This window comes from Solenopsis invicta, chromosome 5 (assembly GCF_016802725.1).
Source record: "Solenopsis invicta isolate M01_SB chromosome 5, UNIL_Sinv_3.0, whole genome shotgun sequence".
Classification (NCBI taxonomy): Eukaryota; Metazoa; Arthropoda; class Insecta; order Hymenoptera; family Formicidae; genus Solenopsis; species Solenopsis invicta.
Window position 1 is genome coordinate 21,582,971 of NC_052668.1, and position 19,754 is coordinate 21,602,724.

The window sequence follows — 19,754 nt, forward strand, 5'->3', positions numbered from 1 at the left end:
TTTTCCATTAAAATCTTTCGAATCTAATACACGCGTATGAGCTTACTTGGACATTAATGGCTACCTACTTTAATAATCGATGGATCGTACATATTGAAAGTATCACAAGATGTTATTACTGAATTTATTTTCCTCTCTCAATCAGAAATTCTTTAATATACTTTTTCCAAGCAAATATTTTCTGGAGAATTTCATAAGATGTCATCATCTATCATAAGTTTAGAAACAAGTACCTTTGCAATCGAAAAAGATCAAAAAAATTTATCGTAAAATAACATCTGTTCGAAATAAAATCAAAGATATACTTTCAACGTTTGCATTCCTAATTTGTCCATATCATTTAGTTTTCAATCTTGTACACGCAGTCAAATATATAATTTTCTATCTTTAAATGCCAATAAACAATAATTACACAGTTTTGAAAGAACGTACAATTGCAAAAATCAAAGTTGAAATAAAAACATAATATCTTTGAATCTCAGAATAGTTCTAAGCATTGGAAGATTATAAATATTCATAGCTTGTCAGCTATAAAATTAACAGTAATGTGTGTGAAAGCAACTTGTGTTTCTTGTACAAATGAAGGAAAGGATTCGGGGAGATGGGTATTTAAATTACACTTCAAAATATCGATGTTTCCTATCACAATGAAATGGTAATTTCGACTATCATTGTTCCCCGTTTTCAATAGTTAACTTCGCGACTTCGAGACGCATCGAGTCACTGATTATTCATCGCTACACCTGCGCGAATTGTCACGAGGAACAGGAGAGAGAAAGAGAGAGAGAGAGAGGGGGAGGGGAGAAAAGTGAGAGCACGGTTCCATAGGGAGCAACAACGGACACGACACCGTTTTCAGACAGGGTGAGGAGAGGCAGCAGCGAGAGAGAGAGAGAGAGAGAGAGAGAGAGAGAGAAGACGAAGTAGAAGAAGAGAAGGACGCGAGAGATGGTGCGGGAGAGAACCAGGACAACAACGTATTCTATGTTCCCTCGTGTCACTGATTATTCCATTTACGAGCCATGCCGCATGATTCTGAATAGCGGTACGCACGCCACGTGAATCTGGTGTTGGATTCACCCTCGGTGTTCCAGTTCCTCGTTCCTCAACCAGTACGTTGTCATCGTACACCCTCATCCCTTCTCTCGCTCTTTCTCTTTCGTTATCATTTTCTACCTTTACGACCCTACGGTCGCTCATAGTTCATCATAGAGAGAAGTCTCGTCCGAATCGGAAATCGATTCCATCTGCGCGAACCGCGCCGGTTTCGGACGACGGTTTCGATTCGCGAGCGCGACCGATACTCCCGAAAAAATAGCCGGTCGATGCACGCGGATGGTGCATCCCCGCTGTGCTGCGTCCACTGCAGAAACGCAAGTCCACGGCGTATCGGCGTTTTAGTACGGCCGACGTCGTCGAAGCGGAATGTTTACGCGATGTAGGCGCGCCCGAACGGATTTCCGATCGCGAGGAGGACAAGAGAACAGGCCGACGAGGATTTTATCCAGATGAAATCCAATTCAAGTATCGCTAACCCAATAAAAACGTCAATTCCGCTTTGATGTTGTTTCTTACGCGATGAGAAGTGTATCGAGAAGTGGAGTTACATCGTTTCGACTCGCGATACGATACGCGATCTCCATCGAATCGCTATTTCAAACGTACTTACTTTTACCGTGCTCATTCGATAAATATTCGATCGGCGTATCGGAGCGCGAGACTCAGAGCGCGATATTAAATCCCGCAATGCTACTTATGCTACGTAGCATCGATAACGTTGCAAGTCTCCATCGAGCCGAGACCAGTTTACGTTACGCCGTTATCTGGACCGGCAGAGTACCAAGAAAAAGAAGATTCGACTGGTTAACGTTAACCAACTTTGGTCGTAGTCGAGCCTTTTTTAGATGCGTATCACGACGAACGTTATACTGGAACGCAGTCCAGAAGAAGTTAATGAATGATGATGAGATCTAATACGTTGAATATATTTCAAATGTACTATAAAAATTTAGAATTGTTTCGAATATTATGAAAAATCAAAAATCTTCTGAAGATCTCTCTTCGAAAATCTCTCTTGAGAATTTCAAACTTCTTGAAAGTCTTTAAATATTAAAATATTAAAAATTACACAAAAAAGTTTGGAACGTCTTAAAAATAGGAGAGTTGCTAAATGCACGTCACTTACGTTATTTTTATTATATTATTTTTCATAATATTTTCCATTTGGTATACTGATTTATATGCAAATAAATATTAAAAATTTTAGCAAATTTTAAATATATCTAATAAGTACAAAATAATTATTTATACAATGTTTAATCTTTCACAAATAACAAGTAAATTTATTATAAGTCTTTTTTCAATATGTTGCAAAAATTACGATGTAAGCAACCGGTCGTTTAAATTGTATTCTGTAGGTTTCCTAAATCGTATCTTCAAAATTATAAATTAAAATAAATTATTTTAACTTATAATTAAAAATATAAAAAAAATCGTTAATACTTATTCTATTGATAATTTATTATCGAAAAAGGGTTCAATATTTAATAATTAAATAGCACTAAAATGAAAAGATAAGGACAGCGAAATAAAACTGGATAAAATTTATTTTTGCAATTGACACATTTTTATTCATATTTTAATTTTACTGTTAACTCATCCTTATATTAATGCCATTTATTGTAATAAAATTCGTGGTGATACAAAGGAAACTTGATAAATGTTGTAAAAATATTGATTTAATATTTCATTTTTATCATTTTTATAATAAATTGCGTATATGCAATAAATGTAAAATAATTTGAATCTTCTTTTAAGAAAATATAAAAATTCAATATTATTATCAGCTATATAAACTAATCAGAAATTAATTAGTTGACATCTAATTTTTTTAATGTTAACATATGCAAAATAAGATGTAATCTTCTAAATTTTTGTCTATTATTCAGTTCTCATTTATATTTTTATCAAATGTTTTTTTTTTGTATATTTTAATTTTCTATATTTTTTTATCAAGTAAAAATATTAATTAGATGAAACGACCGATATGCATGTAGTAACTCTCCCCTAATCTAATTTATTTCATATCATTTTTTCTTACGATTTTAAATCAAATTCGATTTTACACCTAAAAAATAATACTATTTTTTTAATATGTTAAATTTTAATTTTCAAACATTCAAAGGACAAACTTTCAAGACTAGACTCTTAAAAAATTTAAAACACTTCAAAGAATTTCTCAAGACTTAAAAAATCCTGCATTTCGAGAGATTATTAATATTCGAAACAACTTGAATCTTTTCACGATCAATCTACTTGAAAAGTTTTAAAAGAGGGACTCAAACACTCATTGCTTCCGGCAAGCCCCCGCTTTTCTAAATACGCTATAGTACGTGCTAGTAGAATAAAAAATTCTGCGGGGCCAGCAGCTCACCACCGTTATCGAACACTCCGCACGTTCGCAAACACGTAGGTCGCCGTGCTTGCGCATGCAGATTTTCAGGTGCAGCCAGCCGACTGCGCCAGAGGGGCACATATCCCCGAATTAGCCAACTGAGAGGGTTAGGCGCGAGATGGGGACGCACAGGAGGGTACTTCCGTCCTTATTCATGCATAATATCCATATTCTCCGAAGGAGACAACGTGCCCCATCGCAAGGAAGCGACGACCCAGCGGGATGCACCGCGATACAACCGAGACGTTACCCTTTTCGATCCCGCTACGCCCTAGGGCTATCCCCGACACAATTGCGCGCGATCCAAAGAGATTCTTGCCGACCCTGACATTCACCACGCGAAATATCAGAGGAAACAATAAGGAATGTATTTTTGATTTTTCTTATTTTCAATTTATCCATAAATGTCAAGAGAAAAAGAAGAGAGAAGAGACAGAAAATCAAAATCTCGAATTTATATACATTTAAATAATAAATATAATTTGTGTAAATGTATTTTTATTTAAAAAAAAAAATAATAATGTTGGAGAAAAGTCTGACTGATATAAAAGTCTACCTTTCGCTTGTTCGTTTCTGAAAATACCGAGAACACATCGAAACTTTTTTTTTCGCTAATGCAACGAGTTGGCCAGTCGTTTTTAATGTGGTTTCGTTTCACCGGCGGGTGATTAAAATTGCATTGCCTCCGGGCCGCGTTTCCATATTTTACTCCGTTTCATTTCAGCTTAGATCGCGCTCTCGTAACGGCGATTGCTTTATAATTGTATTAATGCGGTCAGTAGTACGTCTATTCAATTTCGTTACGCGTTTTAATGGCGAAACGCGTGGCTCGCGTACAATACCCGCGAGCGGCGAAACATTTCAACTTCGCTGATTAATCGGAGAATGAAATATATTTAATTCCGCGAAACCTGGTCGCGCGCAATTATTTCGCGATACCCTCTCAATTACATTAATGAACCGAGAGAAATGTTACGCTGTCGCGGCTCTGTCGGTGCGCTGGCAAAGGACCAGCAGCTCGTTTCATTCTGTCGTAATCTCGCCAATAATTAACACGATTACCAAGCATCTACTAATGAAATATACAAAGTGTTGCGTATGTGGAACAAAATCCATGTAGGTTATTCAACCGCATATCGCATATGGATGAGAGAACGATATGCTGAATGGACATGTCATTTCTGGATCAATACCAACAATTTCTGTATATAATTATATAATTTATATTCGTGACTATATAATTTAATAACAAATAAATCAGTACGCTTGCTGATCCCTCGTAATTGAACAGAGTAGAATATATAAGCATAAATGAAAAAATTCTTTGAAGACATTTATATAGAGAAGAAAGATGCAATATCATGTTTTGTTATATTTCAAATTTTATACTCTAAGGTAAACATTTCAATTATTTCCGCCTTAAGCACATATTACACACATTAGATATGCTTATTTTTTTTATTTTTTAAATATTTTTTTCATTTTAATCGAAATAAAAATGTTAAGATATAATGTTAAGATAAAATAATAGTAACAAGCTTGAAAACTGATTATTTAAATGTAACGAAAGAAATAAAAATATAAGATAATAAATATTCTAATACTACAATTGAGAGCAGCGATAATTGGGACGCTGGCAGTAATTGAAACAATTACCCTATCTCTGAAATTCTTTATGGAAAAATCTGTATTCTATTCGATATTGGAAAAGCGGGAATGAGAAAGAAAGAGAGAAAGAGAGAGAGAGAGAGAGAGAGAGAGAGAGAAAGGCGGCGAGTTAATAGTTTTCGAATCGACTTAAAGAATCCACGAACGGGGATAGAAGCGCGAGGGGTGGGAGGGGATGCGATAATACGAGGGATATTAGAAACTTCCGCGAGTGACACGGCAAACTGACGGAGAAGAATACTAATACGGCGGAAGAGAAGAACGGAAGCGGGGCACACCGCGGAAACTTCGCGACTCCACGAAGCCCCGTCTAATCGTCCGATACGAGAGATTCCCGCGGACTTTATTATTAGAAAAGTTCTCTCATCGAACGAACGGGGGGAGAATCGGACGATATCAGGCTCATCGCGGGCCGCGTGGATTATCACGGTTATCGACTGCACGATTGCGACAACGGTGAGGGGATTTAAGAAGAGAAAGGAGAAAAGCGGGTGAAGGCTCATTCTGCTCATTACGCTGTTCGAGTAATAAGATATTGAATTTCTGGGGCGACTGTGCGAGAACTAACTGACTTCTTTTCGCGTCTCTCTTTCCTCGGAAACGGACTCCGCGCCTTGGGATATAACGGGGCACCTTCGCGCGTCTCAGAACCATGTTTTGAGGTGCTCTTGAGGGAGAGAAAGAGAAGAGAGAAAGAAGACGCGCCGGCAAAGGCTGTACACACTCTCTCTGACAAACGCCCATTTTCAGACAATGAATATTTTAGCGCGTCTATGAAAGCCCGCTTTTTTGTGCCTCGCGTCGCTCTCGACACAAAGGGAGTCATCGTCGCGCCGCGCGCGTGCGAGAGTGTGTGCGTACGTATGTGTGTGTGCGCGCCTTTTGTATGCGCGCGTCTGACGCTCCCGGGCCCTTGACTATTCAAGAATCGCCTTACGATCGTAACTGGATCAAGTAACGCTATTTTCCGCGTCCCGCTCTTGTCCCTTTTATTGAAGAGCTCGCGCGCGCCCGCGCCAGACGCCATTGCTATGCGATTCACTCGAAGCGAAGAAAGGAAAAGAGGAAGGGCTCTTACCTCAAGACCGGAGGGCCGAAGGGCCGAAGGGCTTGCCGTTCGTGATGTATCGCTCGTTTAAACGATCGAAGCTGCCACTCGAATGGAAAAACGGAAGGTTAAGCGAGTTTTGTAACGTTCGAAAATTGTCGCGACGCGAATCTTGAACTGACGCCGGCCGGAATGAACTGACGCCAGTAGCGACCTCGGCAAGCTGTTATCGGCAGATCGTATCAATAGATAAGTACTCGCGTGTCCTACGTTACCGACGATAGAAATGGTCAAAAGCTCAGAGATTGTTTACAAAATCTGTAGATAATGCTCACAATTTCGTAATTAATTTTCTTTCGTGCTATGATCAAACGGAATATTATGTCGTAGTAAATTTGAAGAAAAATTATGTCTAAATGGATTGTTTATGAATTGTTTATACCAACCTTTTATACAATCTAAGCAATGTAAATCATAAATTGAATAACGCAGTATAGAGAAAAAGTAAATAAATTATAAAAATAATACATCTGATTTTAGTATTTGTAAAAATATATGTTTAAAAAAATATATAATTTTTACTATTTTTTATGGCCTCTGAATCTTTTGAACTGGACGATTGACTCTTGCTTATTGTTAGATAGACATGTAAAATACATTGTAAGTTGTATACACGTAAAATAAGACTATTCATACATTATATCTGGAGTCATCAACCAGAAGCGAGATGGTTTAGATAAACAAAGACGAACAATAAATCTGACAGACACCTTTGTCTGTTTAACTCGCCTCACTTCTGGATTATCACAAGATTTACAACATTGACTCAAGGTAACTTTTTCATATGCGGCACGCTGCGACAGTAAATGTATCACGTGATTCACGGTTCATCTTCCTTCCCTTACTATGAAACATAGAAAAAGAGAAGAGGTGAAGTGCAAATCACGTGAAATCTTTGTTGTCACAGCGTGCTGCGTATAAGAATGCACCTCAAGTAATAATTAATAAAATAATAAACTTACCGAGTTGCTGCTCCATGGATGCCGCCTTCTCGTGGAATTCTGCCGCTTTCTCGTGGAATTCTGCCGTCATCTCGTTGTCATTCGTCATTCTGCTACTCTGCGCACATTAAATGACGACACGCGCGACGATTGTCCGATTCGGCACTTTGTCATCACGCAGATATCGCATGAACACGAACGCGTGCAAAAATGTAAATTATCGCGACGCAACAGGTATTCCACGAGAAAGCGTCTTACAAGAACGATTATTTCTACGCGTTACGCCACAATTCGCGCGTTAAAGCGATTGTCTATTACTCCCAGCTCATTCTCAAGACCGAATATTAAATGACGACACGATGATCGTTCAATGTTTATCCGGCACTGTTGACATCACGCGGATGCCGCGTGTACACGTACGCGTGCGAATGTGCAAGTTATTGCGACGCAACAGGTACTGACATATCCCATGTGGAAACGTCTTACAAGTACGATCATTTCTACGCGTCACACCGCAATTTGAACGTTAAGGCGACTGTCCGTTACTCCCGACATCGTATTTATGTACAATTTACACTCGAAAAACGCGAAACGTACGTTACGCCCGACCAGCGATGCATGTAAGTAAATGTATTGCAAGGAAAAACTGGCGTGACGTCACGTGACGTCATGTGAAAAGCCCGGGACAACGAGAGCCGGCCGACTACCCGTTCGCGTAGATACATGGGCGAAGACGAGACGGCTCGTTCTCCCGTTCGAGAATGTTCCACCGAGCTGATATCACACAACGATTGGTAGCGTCTCACATTCGACGTTCGCGATATTCTACTGCGCGTTCTTACCGGCGAATACGCGCGCGCCAAAACTCGAAGCGACACGACAAGCTCGCGGCGCGTTTTGCAAAGGCGGAAGGTCGTTGGTACACGCAACACTGCTACTCACTCACGCATCACGACGATACTGTTCGCTACGACGCACATTCGGTACGCTCGCGATCGTATTTCCGCACAATACGAGCACTCGAAACACGCGAGGAGCACGTGGCGTCCAGCCGCTCGCCGGTAGAATGTGAGGCAATATGGCGGCGGCGACAGCAGCTGAGCCCGGCTCGTCGAGCGGTGCCGGCCGAACGCTGCCGAGCAGCGGCGGAGACGGCCGAGCGCCGTCGCCGCTAGCACCGTCACGTACGCCGCGTAGTGCGTACTGTGCGTAGTAGCTGCTGCCACCACGCTTGTTTTGCGACCGCCACTTGTCCGCTGCTTCCTCCTGCGTGTTTCGCGCTAGAATTATACGTAAAATACGATCGCTCAAGTATCAAATATGATAATGAACGGTACTGTCTTTATACGCGAGTGATTGCGTTGTGTGTAAAAATGATCTTCGCCAAAAGCGCGGTGTCTTCGTCGTATCGTTCCGAGTCGAGCTTTTCCGCGCGCGTATTCCGTGAATATTCCGAAAGGAGGGTGGCTTAATTCGCGCAGTAAAATGTCGCGAATTAAATGAGACGCCGCTAATCGTCGATATAGATAGCTTGTATTTAATAGAATGTTCTCGAGGAAAAACGCGTCATTTTGTCTTCGTCTGTTGCGTCTACGTGAACGTTTATTCGAATGCTTTTCGTCGCTGTCTCGCTGTATCAGATGACGTCACATGACGTCACGAGTCGGCCATTTTCTTCTTGCCGCGGCAAATTTATTTAAATCTATCTCTGGTCAGGCGCTCCTTGTTTTTCGCATTTTTCAAGTGTAAATTATGCACGGTGTCGAGACGGTGTCGATAACGAACGATCGACTTAAGTTGCGTTGAAATAATCGTATTCATAAAGTGCTTCTTCGCGTAATATATTAGTATCTGTTGCATCGCAATAAATTGAACTTTTGCACGCGTCTCGCGATATCCGCATAATGTCGGTAATACCGAATAAAGTATCGAGCGCAGTGTGTCGTAATTCAATGTGCGGGTCGGAAACAGCAGAATGACAAACGGCAACGAAATGTTAGCAGATTACCGGTGAAAGGACGCCATCCATGAAGCAGCAGCTCGGTAAATATATTATTTTATTAAATACTACATAGCTCAATGCTCACAAATCCTGACAATATGTATAAATTCGTAGATAGTCCAGGAGTAAGGTAGGTTAAATAGACAAAGTTGTTTGTCAGATTTATTGTTCGTTTTTGTCTATCTAATCCACTTAATTCTTGGTTGGTCATTTCAAAAATAATTTACAATAAAAACGAATAATCTACATTACGTGTACACAACGTAAACTGTGTTTTACGTATCATCTGCGTAAGCAATAATTAATCATAGATCAATTTATAGAAAATTGTAGAAGATTTAGATTCAGATATTTTTAGAAATAATAAAAAATATATTTTATTAATTTTAATTATATGTATATTAATTATATATTTTATTGTATCAATACTAAAGTCAGGTAAAATAATATTTTTATAGTTTAAGTACTTTTTCTGTAATATATTATCCAGTTTATAATAATTTATACTGTTTATACTGTCTACATGATTCGTGTAACATAATGTAAACAATGCTCAGAGAAAAAAATTACTAAAATTAAATTAATATGTTTTTTTTTATACTATTTAAATAACTTATTTGCTTCAAACATGTGAAATTATTTTTTTGTAAATATTACTGGTTTGAATAATAAAATAAATTATTTAAATAGTACTAATAACATATTTATTTAATTAAAGTTTATAAGAAGAACTTACGAAATTTAATATTTAGAAAAAAAGAGGCAAATGATTTATACGAATAATTATTTAAATACATAAAATAAATATTTATTTAAATTTAAGAATTTTTCCTCTCAGTGTAAATAATTATGACAAGCCATTTTATTTTTTAATAGCATAAAAAAATGTTCTAACATAAATATTAAGAAAATAATTTTAAAAAACTTATGACTTCAAATAAATAATTAAAATTATGTCCAGACATAATAATAATTTGACGAATTAAAATTATGTCAGGACATAATAAAAATTCTGAATTATTTTTATTATGTTACGACATAATAATAATTAAATGAATTAAAATTGTATCAAGCCATAAAAATAATTCGACAAATAAAATTTATGTTGCGACGTAATAATAATTCCTTAAATTAAAATTATGTATTGATGTAAAAATAATTCCGTAGTTTTATTATGTTGCGTTTATAATTTTAATCCATGAAATTACTATTATGTTCAAACATTATTTATTTATTTAAACTTATAATTCTTTTGAAACAATTTATTTTTTTTTAACATTTATATTAGAAAACATTTCTTTTATGCTATTAAAAGGTATAATAGTTTGCCATAAATCCATGTAAGTGTAATCTTGAAATTTATGGCACAACCTTGCACCTGGTTATAACGCGGAGAAGAACCACAGAATCGTGGACTTTACCTAAGGATTTCAAAGGCATTGGACTACGTAGTTTAATATCTACATGTTGATGCCATAGAGGCGCTTCAAAGTAAAGTTATAGGTAAATCACTGCTGTGGCCTCTTAGGTACAGGATTTATGTTTACGCGTAAAATATAAATAATTCACATTTCATGTGTACAATCTAAACTATTTATCATTCATGTAATCTAAATAATAATGAATGGATCATGAAAGATTCAGATTTCTTGAACAGTGGCTATTATTTAAATTATATTAAATTTTATTAAAAGTATTTTTATTACATTTTATACTTTTTTATTTTTTAATAATTGTATATTTTTAGTTTATCCACAAAATTATAGGCATTACCTATAGGATTTACAAACATTGTCTACGTAGTTCAATGTCCATATTTTACAGACATATAGAAACGCTCCAAATTTAAAGTTTACATCACAACTGCTCTTAGACTTCTTTCGTATTACATGTAAAAAATAATTAGTTATAGAGGGTACAATGTTTTAAATAATTGCTTATTAAATACAGTATTTGGTAATTAATTATGGCTTTAGATAATAAAATTTCGTCATTAATCTTTTGTAGATAAAAGCAAAGAAGGATACCAATGAGTTAATAAAATGTTCAACAGTTAGCTTTAAATTCAAAATTTTCTTTTTTCTTTTTTCCGATATTTCTTTCCGATATTATAAAGTAAATAAAATAAACGTGATCTGTCTCAGTTTTTAATATTTAACAAAATACAAAATACAAAATTATTAATACTTAATATATTTTATATACATTTTTACATTTATAATACGTTTATATAAGCTTTTAACTGAATGTAACAAATAATAATTTTGCTTCTGAGATGCACCACTAAAATTAATTTGTTAAAAGTTTGATCTTAAAAAAAATTATTTGTTATTTATATTTACCTTTAAAATAAAAGTATTGCTTGTAAGCCGAACGAAGAATTAAAACAATAATTATCATTCTATTTGTATATCAATGATTATAATGATGAAATTGCAATTAGTTATATACATATAAGTATATATGGGACCTACAGTTAAATCGCCGGTTTTGAACGGCCTAATTTAGAAGGATTCTCATGACAAGATACTCTTGGTAATTTGCCATTGTCTTCTGAGAGGTAGCAAGAGAATAAAAAATCAGATGTTTCTGAACAATCAAAATTGAATCCAGGTCTTTGGCACGAAAAGCAGACGCACAACTCTGTGCGCTACATTCACTACACGGAATACGCTTTTCTATAATACACATGTTATTTTCTCTACATGGAAAGAACAATTTTACTGTAGCATCTAAAAATATGATTAGATAAATATCAGAAAATAATTTTATATTGGGCCATCAAAATAATTTTGTAGGACCCAAACATGATAATGTTGCTGCAAATAGTTTTGATATTCTAGTTATCAAGTTAAACATACAATTTTTTAAATAGTTTAATATAATTATTTAGCATAATTATTTTCAACGTTATTAAACATAATTATTTTTAGATCTGTGTTGCAACAAAATTGCTCTTTCCGTGTGTATCACTGCAGATCGATACTCTGCGGAGAAATAAAAACGCATTCACGTTTTAAATCAAATGTGAGTCATTACAGATTATCGCAATAAATAATCCAAACGGTGCATCGAACGTTCGCACTTTAGAATGGAACTTTCCAATCAAGCTGTTATTTTCTGTCGTCTTCTCGACGAGACTCCGTCTCGAAGGCGTGGCGATAAATAAGAATAAAACCGCGAAACTTTTATCTAAGTGAGAACGAATTGAAGTATCGGTGCCGCGTCGAATGAATATTGGAACGAGGGCGCTTTCCAGGGCGGAAAACGGGAAGTTGCGGAGCGAGGGATAAAAATCGGCCGCGGAGCGACCATTGTCCAGCTGTCCAGTAATGGACGACCCTCCTTCGGCTCGAGCTAATAATACCGAATTGATCCGGGACGTTTTGGCGATTATGTTTCACGGTGATGCTTTTCGTGCTTGCCTTTTATACTACGGACAATCGAAAAATTCAACTTTTTGCCCGATTTTTTTTTTTCAAACGACCGGCTGCCGATGTCCGGCATCTGCCCACTGGTGTGCATCGGTCATCGCGTGGCGATCGTCCGATAGAACGCAGGGTATCCCCAAAAGTGTTATCGTATCATGAACGACAAAGCGTGAAATCAAACTCGGTGTCGAAGAGAATAGCGCGACCTCAGGATGAAACATCGTTCGGCGCGTTGCGATGATAAACGGGCGTTTATGGCAACTCGGAAGTTGTGTCTATTTCGCTGTGGGGGACCGACGGAATTTTACGAACGTATTGTGACGTATAATGTTATCACGACGCTCGAAATGTACACGTACGCGCGTCATCGTATCTTTGGAAAATTTCATTCACTTAATGATCCACGTTATCTTCGCTAAAATTGTGCTGCTCCGGTAATCTTTTTGAGGTAAAATAATTATAATAATAAATTATGTTACATGTAAAATCATGCGTGATAAATACTGCCAGGGATGGGAAATGAGTTACAAGTAATGAATCATCGCGATTTTTATCTTTTTATAATAACGATTTGATAGTTATAATTTTTTATAACGATAATTAATTGTAACACCAAAATTGGAATAGTCATTTTTGATAAACACTTGTTGTTGTGCGTTACTCGTTGAAAAAAGTAATTTGCTTTGTAACGAATAAAGTTACAAATTAATATTTTTTAATGAGTAACACTAAATAATGTTAATAAGTGATTGTCAAAAGTGACTTATTCCAACCCTGGTCTTACCATTACTATTACACTGAGAAAAAAGTTAACTTGATTAAAATTTTTAAGTTGCTTAAATTTCTTCATTTCAAGTATTTATGTATTTAAGCTAACTAAATCGAAGTTCAAATTAAATATAAAAATGTTTAAATTAAAATTCAAATATTTTAATGTATTTGAGTTAAATACATAAATACTTGAATTAAAGAAATTGAATCAATATAACAACTTCTTTTTCTCAGTGTATAAAAAAATGTAACGTCATTATCAAATCGTTATTATAAAAGAGCAATGGTATTAATGAGTAACGGCGTTACTTGTTACTTATTTCCATTCTTTGATTACTGCGTAAAGTAATAACACAATTTAAAAGAAATTAAAAGAAAAGTCGAAGTGTAACGTTAAAAAAGTTGAAATTTATACATTCTTTTTCTTCCTTTTAAAATCAAACGTGAATTCTTGGATTTTCGAAATCCAGTTTTTGCATTCTTGCCATATTGCATTTCGAAGGGAGGGAGCCCTTATTTTTTCCACGGACAGCCGCTTATTCCGCAATCATCCGTATGACACGTAGTCATGCGACACGGCTACTCGTCCACTTTTTTACCGCATAATTCGATCATCCGAAGGAAGCAAAAACTATGAAAGGTCTCCTCACTCGTGCGTCTCTACCAAACTTCACATGAGGGAATTTTTTTTAACTTACGTGACATATAATATCTTAAATTCTGATAGAAAAAATTAATTCTTAATAAAAGTACAATTATGACAAAATTTTTACAACTATTTTAATTAAATATTTAAAATATACACAAAAAGAATGGTTTTATTAAGTCTCTAAAAATTTAGCTAAATACAGACTTAAAAATAATTTTAATCATCAAAATAATTATGTAGAACACTCAAAGTAGTTGCTGCAATGTCAACATTTTTTTGCAGCATTGCTCATCATGTTAAAGCGTCCTAAATAATTATTTTGATTGACCAACAACATTATTTTTAACTCTGTATCTAGCTAAACTTTAAATACTTAAAAAAATCGTATTTTTTCCGTATCGCAATATAATACTAAAAACCATAAGTAACTTCTTGCATCACCAAGCTTTCAAATAAAGATCTAATTAAAATTAAATGTAGAGTCTTTCCATTAATGCAATTAATTATATGAGCACTATACGAACAGTTGGTGCTTTTACTTATAGATGCCAAATGAATTAATCTAATCGTTAGATACAATTCTGTTGCATTTTAAAGGGAAACGATAGTTGATGGGAATACATGCACCGGCATAGGCCCTCATGGATTATCACTCAGATACCTCATGAAAATTATCGGGCTAGGTCCCGGTAGTGGTCGCGTAATGCCATTAATTTGCAGGAACCGATGCAAACCACCAGCTTCATTATCGTTATCAATACTGTATGTAGAATCGCGTGACAAGTGCGTGACCGCAGATGCGGAACGCCCCCCGTACGCATGGACGTTTGCGCCCAACTGCCTCAATTTGTCTCTTAAATTATGCATTCTTGAACGAAGGTATAGTGGTTTTTGATCCACATCGTACAAAGGTATTATCGGTGTCCTGCTTTACGTCATTTATAATTCCACTACCGTTCTTTATGTATCTTTTAATTCTTTTATTATTATCATTGCACATATTTGCTAGTCGGCTCGCTTCTGGCTGACAAAACATTTTTTAACTAAAGAAATTCGAATATAAATGTAAACGTAAACTTAATGATATAAAGTAATAGGAAGAGGCTTCAAACTAAAAACTTTGGAACCTCTTCCTATTTCTTTAGATCATTAAATTTATGTTTACATGCGTATTTGATTGCCCACATTCGTATCAGCAATTTTATTCAATAAAAATGAAATTATCAATAATAAATAATACAATTTCGTTCGAAGCGGAATTCAGGCGCAAACGATACGCGATAATCGATATCGAGAGCGGTCCGTCACGGGAAAAAGCCACTTTTCCGTAGGCTCGGACGTTTTAAGGAAGAGCCTGTGTGTCGTTTTCTTTGTGGAGGAAGGTCCTGAGAGGAGGTTCGGGCTGGCTCGAACTTGTTCGTGAGGCTAAACTAATTTGCCGCGCGAGGGTGGACAGTTGGAGCCTCTAGGCGGGGTGACACGGGACCAGAACCACGGTCGAAAGGGGGACACGGGGTAGAGGGTGAAAGCGCGGACGAGAGGGAAGGGGATTCTAATGCCATCGGTGGTGGGAGCAGCGAATTCCAAGTGACCAGTAAAAGTGCCACCCCACACACCCGCCTCTCTTTCCTTTCATCCCCCTTTTCTGCCTTTCTCTCCTCTTCGTCGCCGTTTCCTCTCCTCTCCCGCCTCTCCGCCCCGCAAATCCCCTTTCCCTTTCGCTCCGACACCCCCGCCCTTCCGTCCCCTCAAAAGACCTCAGTGTTACCCGAGGGGAACTGTGAACTGGGGTAAAAGACTGCTCGTGCTGGGTCGCGAGGACGATGTTTCTTACGGCTGTGTGCGTGTGCGTGCGTGTGCGCGCGCGTGTTTTTTTCAGCACACGTGTGTGCAGGTGCGTAACTTCGGAAGAGGAGGAAGTGCCTTGACGAAGGAGCTCCGCGACAGTGATGGCTGGCCGTTATCCAAGTCCCCGAGCTTTTTTTTACCACTAATGACTTTTGTTACTTTCCTCTACACGAGATATAACACATGTGCCGCGGAGATAAGATGGAGCGTGTCTCATACGTAATGTGTAGCTGTATTATATTCTCGTTTGCTTCTGCTTTTCTTCTCTTCATACATAAAATATTTCTCATGCATACCAAATCGATTTGTAATACATTTTAATATCATCTTAGTCAATTGGAAAGCCTACAATTTTTGATGGGAACAATAGAAAGATATTTTCTTGCTGGAAAATACATTTGTCTTGTCCGCTAAAGAAACATTAATTATTTTCCAATTTCTCATTTATTTCGAAATTTCTTCCTGAAAATATTTTGCAAAGTGAGGGAGAAGATCATATTGTTCGACAACGAATATATGTACGAAGTAAGAGAAAATTTGAGAGTCGGTGAAACGAGAAAGAAGGGAGCCTATCCGTTCGTAGAAAGGCGTCGGCCCTGACTTTGAAAGGAAACGCGGGGGTGGCGGGCAGGCAGGCAAGCAGAGGGGTAACTCCGTGAGGGAAGGACGTTGAATTGTGGAACGCGGAGACGGGGGTGCGGCGGCTACGGCGGGCTGGAGGGTTGAATCAGCGCGGGGGTGTATGGGGGAATTAGTGGATGGTCGCGGACAATGTGGGGGATACTTTCTCATATCAAGTATGGCCGCCATCGTGGCACGATGGTCAAAACAATAGTAAGTAGCCGAGGCCGCGGGCGATTCTTCTTCTACCCCGTATCGTCGCGCGCCGCCATGATATATCTTTCTTCTTCTTTTTTCCGTTTTGCTCCTTAATTATCGTCACCTCGCCATCGGCACAGCGCGCGATCTGCCATTATTCCACCCTCCTCCTCACAGCTTTCCAGTGCGCGGTGAACAAAGTGGTGTTATCGTCGCGTTACCGCCGGCACGCACGTCCAGACGCCTCGTCGGTGCTTAACAAATGGATAATAACGAGGGATCGTCGACGAGCCGTGATTTTCTGGGATGGTTTTACGTCCACGCATCGCGCTGCTGATCAGGGTGAGTGCAATCTTTCGTCGTGGCAATCATCGGAATTATCATATCAACGATTACGTTCAGCTGTTTCGCGACGCCACGTATGTATGTACGTCAAAAGACCGGATACAGTTTCGCTGATTTTAGTTCTTGCCGCGCTCACTGACGCTCGTAAATAAACGAAGCAGCCCTTTGCCAAAAAATGTTAAAGTCAAACTGTTCAAAAAAATTATTCGGTCGAAAAATATTCGAAAATCAAATAGTAATCTGAAAGATCTAAATCTCTTCGTGTAAACGTTGAGATTTTTATCTAATTGAACGTTTCTCCCGGAACCGTTCAACACTCAAATGATAGATTCTATCGCTACGGCGCGCGCGGTAATCTATTGGCAATTTAAAAAGTTTAGTCGTCCGTCACGCGTAGAATTACTATAATCGGGAAAGGCGGCGCGATAAAAACAAGGTGATGCGATAAAACAAGGTGACACGATAAAATTCCTCTTTACTCTGGAAAAGGATTTTTGCGCTCGATCGGATCGCCTCGTTACTGACCGACGCGAGACTTAAACTCAACGTTCCCGTATTTCCAGATTCTTCGGAACAGGTCCTCCGATCTGTCGAATGCGCAAAACGACACTGCACCGCTCCCCTTTCGGGGTGAACTAAGAGTGCCGACCGACCGACCGACCGAGTGTATTCCTCGCCGCGACGTCTTTTGCATGTGAATACTCCACGTGGTTCATCCGGCGACACGCATTGCGCAGATCCAACCTTCCGCGATCCCCACCTTTATGCGAATCACACCTTTTACCATACCGTGTAACAGATTCGTGTGCGAGCTCCCGCCGAGTGAGCTAACCGCCACGCTTAGCTCCTCGATACACTCTGCAATTTAAGACGGTTTGCTCTTTGTGATTTTCTTATCTTACACGTATAAGCTTAAATATATTTTGATCGATGAGAAATCTGTTTTACAAAATCACGAATTTATATTTATGTCTATATTCAACGATTGTTAATATATAAACGGAAGTTAATATATAAAAAAAAAATTTTGTTCTTAATTCAAACGCTGCTATGTGTTTGTGAATAATGTATAAAAATATTTAGATAAAGAACGTGAGATATAAAATCGTTGAAATTTATGAAAAATTATTTATAATTTCACTACAGCATACACATATAATTTATCAATATTACATTTTGCCGCTTGAACATAAATTATATCGTGATATAACAGTTTCTTATACGAGAAGAAAAGTCAAGGATATAAATAAAATGGATTTTGAACATAATTTGTGTGCGAATTCTCTTGATACACTAAACTTTTCAATCCAATGTGAAAGTTATCATTTATTCATTTGTATAAGAATCGCAGTTAGAAAACTACTAAAAGCGAAGGCCATATATTTTATTTTATGGCATCAAATCCTCCGTAATCGTTTACATTGACATTTCGGCGGCAGCCAAAGTCGATCCGTTCGAGGCTCGAGAGAAAGAGAGAGAGAGAGACCAGCGACGAATCGCGTCAAACGCACGTTTCAGGACGTCGAAGGGTAGGTGCGCGGGTGGATGGGCGGGTGGATTTTCAGGGACTGGCGCGATGATATTTGTCTTGTTTACGGGAAGACTTATGCGCGTGTGCGAACCGCCGAAGTTCGCCGCTCGATCAATAGGCCTCTACTGAAATCACACATAAACGCAGGAGCCGCGTGTATCCGCACACGCCCACGCGGCACGCACGCACACGCACCGCATATAAGGACATGCGTGCCCGCTCGAGCACCGGGCCAATCGACGCGAAAAGTTCGCGCGAGCTTTTCTTTCGACTTTTTTGCGAAAGAGAGCCACGATGCTTTCATAATTCACTGTCCATACCCGCTATTGATTCTGTTCTCTTTCTCTCTCTCTATCTCTCTCTTTCTCGCTCTCTATCTGGATCCGTTTGATGTCCCCGGGCTTTTATTGCTTCGCCTTAGGTTCGATTGATTTGCCGTCTCTCGCTTGCTTTCGTCGACCTGCTTTCACGCTTGTTTTAATCAGGCTTTATACAAATGACATCGGACAACTTTTTGTCGTATGAGTTAATTATCTCCCTTTGAAATGGTACAAATCAAATTTTGGAAGATGTAAGGTTGAAATGTATTAGAGATTATTATTCTGTTTTAAATATGACACGTATCAAAAAGATGCTGACATTTAGTTTCTCGCAAATCACAATTAAATCAGCAACGCATATTATCGTAAAAGAATTGTGTTTACCGATACTGTATATTTATGTAATATATTGATGATCATTAAATTTTATGGTTTAAAAATGGAGCGATAAATGTCAGACCGTGACACACGGTAATAGCGAGTTTGACATATTTCAATGTATAAGATTCTTTACCTCTTTTATTTTAATACAAATTGGTAACGCGACGTGTCGTTACTCGCTCGAATTGCGCGCGTCAAGTCACTTCGTACTTTATTAGAATTATTAACCCGCCGATGAATTTTGTCGGTCAAGCTATAACGAAAGCGCCCTACGAAAATACCCTTGACGTTCATCTATTATTTCGCGGGGGTGCAACGTTGTTTGTCGTTCAACACCCACACGTTCGCGCGCGCCACCCACACGAGTCAAAGAAAATCTGACGAACGAGGTGTAACAATATTACAATAAGTCTCGTTTCATCTTAATTCTCTCTCTCTCTTGACGCTTAGAAAAATCCTATCCCGGAGCCCGTAATAAATAACGAT

The 19,754-nt window shown here is 37.9% G+C and overlaps 2 protein-coding genes across 7 annotated transcripts in view; one reads left to right on the forward strand and one right to left on the reverse strand.

Annotated features, from left to right (window-relative positions):
• Positions 1-8,241, reverse strand: part of LOC105195147 (Down syndrome cell adhesion molecule-like protein Dscam2) — a 176,347-nt gene extending 168,106 nt beyond the window's left edge. For 3 of the 5 annotated variants that reach the window (XM_026133465.2, XM_039449987.1, XM_011160412.3), the window contains exon 1: positions 7,193-8,241. The gene's annotated coding sequence lies outside the window, so the exon portion shown is untranslated. The remainder of the gene's footprint in view (positions 1-7,192) is intronic. The other 2 variants (XM_026133467.2, XM_026133466.2) reach the window with 1 other exon arrangement.
• A 41-nt stretch (positions 8,242-8,282) lies between these two features.
• Positions 8,283-19,754, forward strand: part of LOC105195149 — a 32,995-nt gene continuing 21,523 nt past the window's right edge. The window contains exons 1-2 of one of the 2 annotated variants that reach the window (XM_039449988.1): positions 14,873-16,706; positions 16,832-17,033. The gene's annotated coding sequence lies outside the window, so the exon portion shown is untranslated. Of the gene's footprint in view, positions 9,215-14,872; positions 16,707-16,831; positions 17,034-19,754 lie in introns of those variants that run through there. The other variant, XM_011160413.3, reaches the window with a different exon arrangement.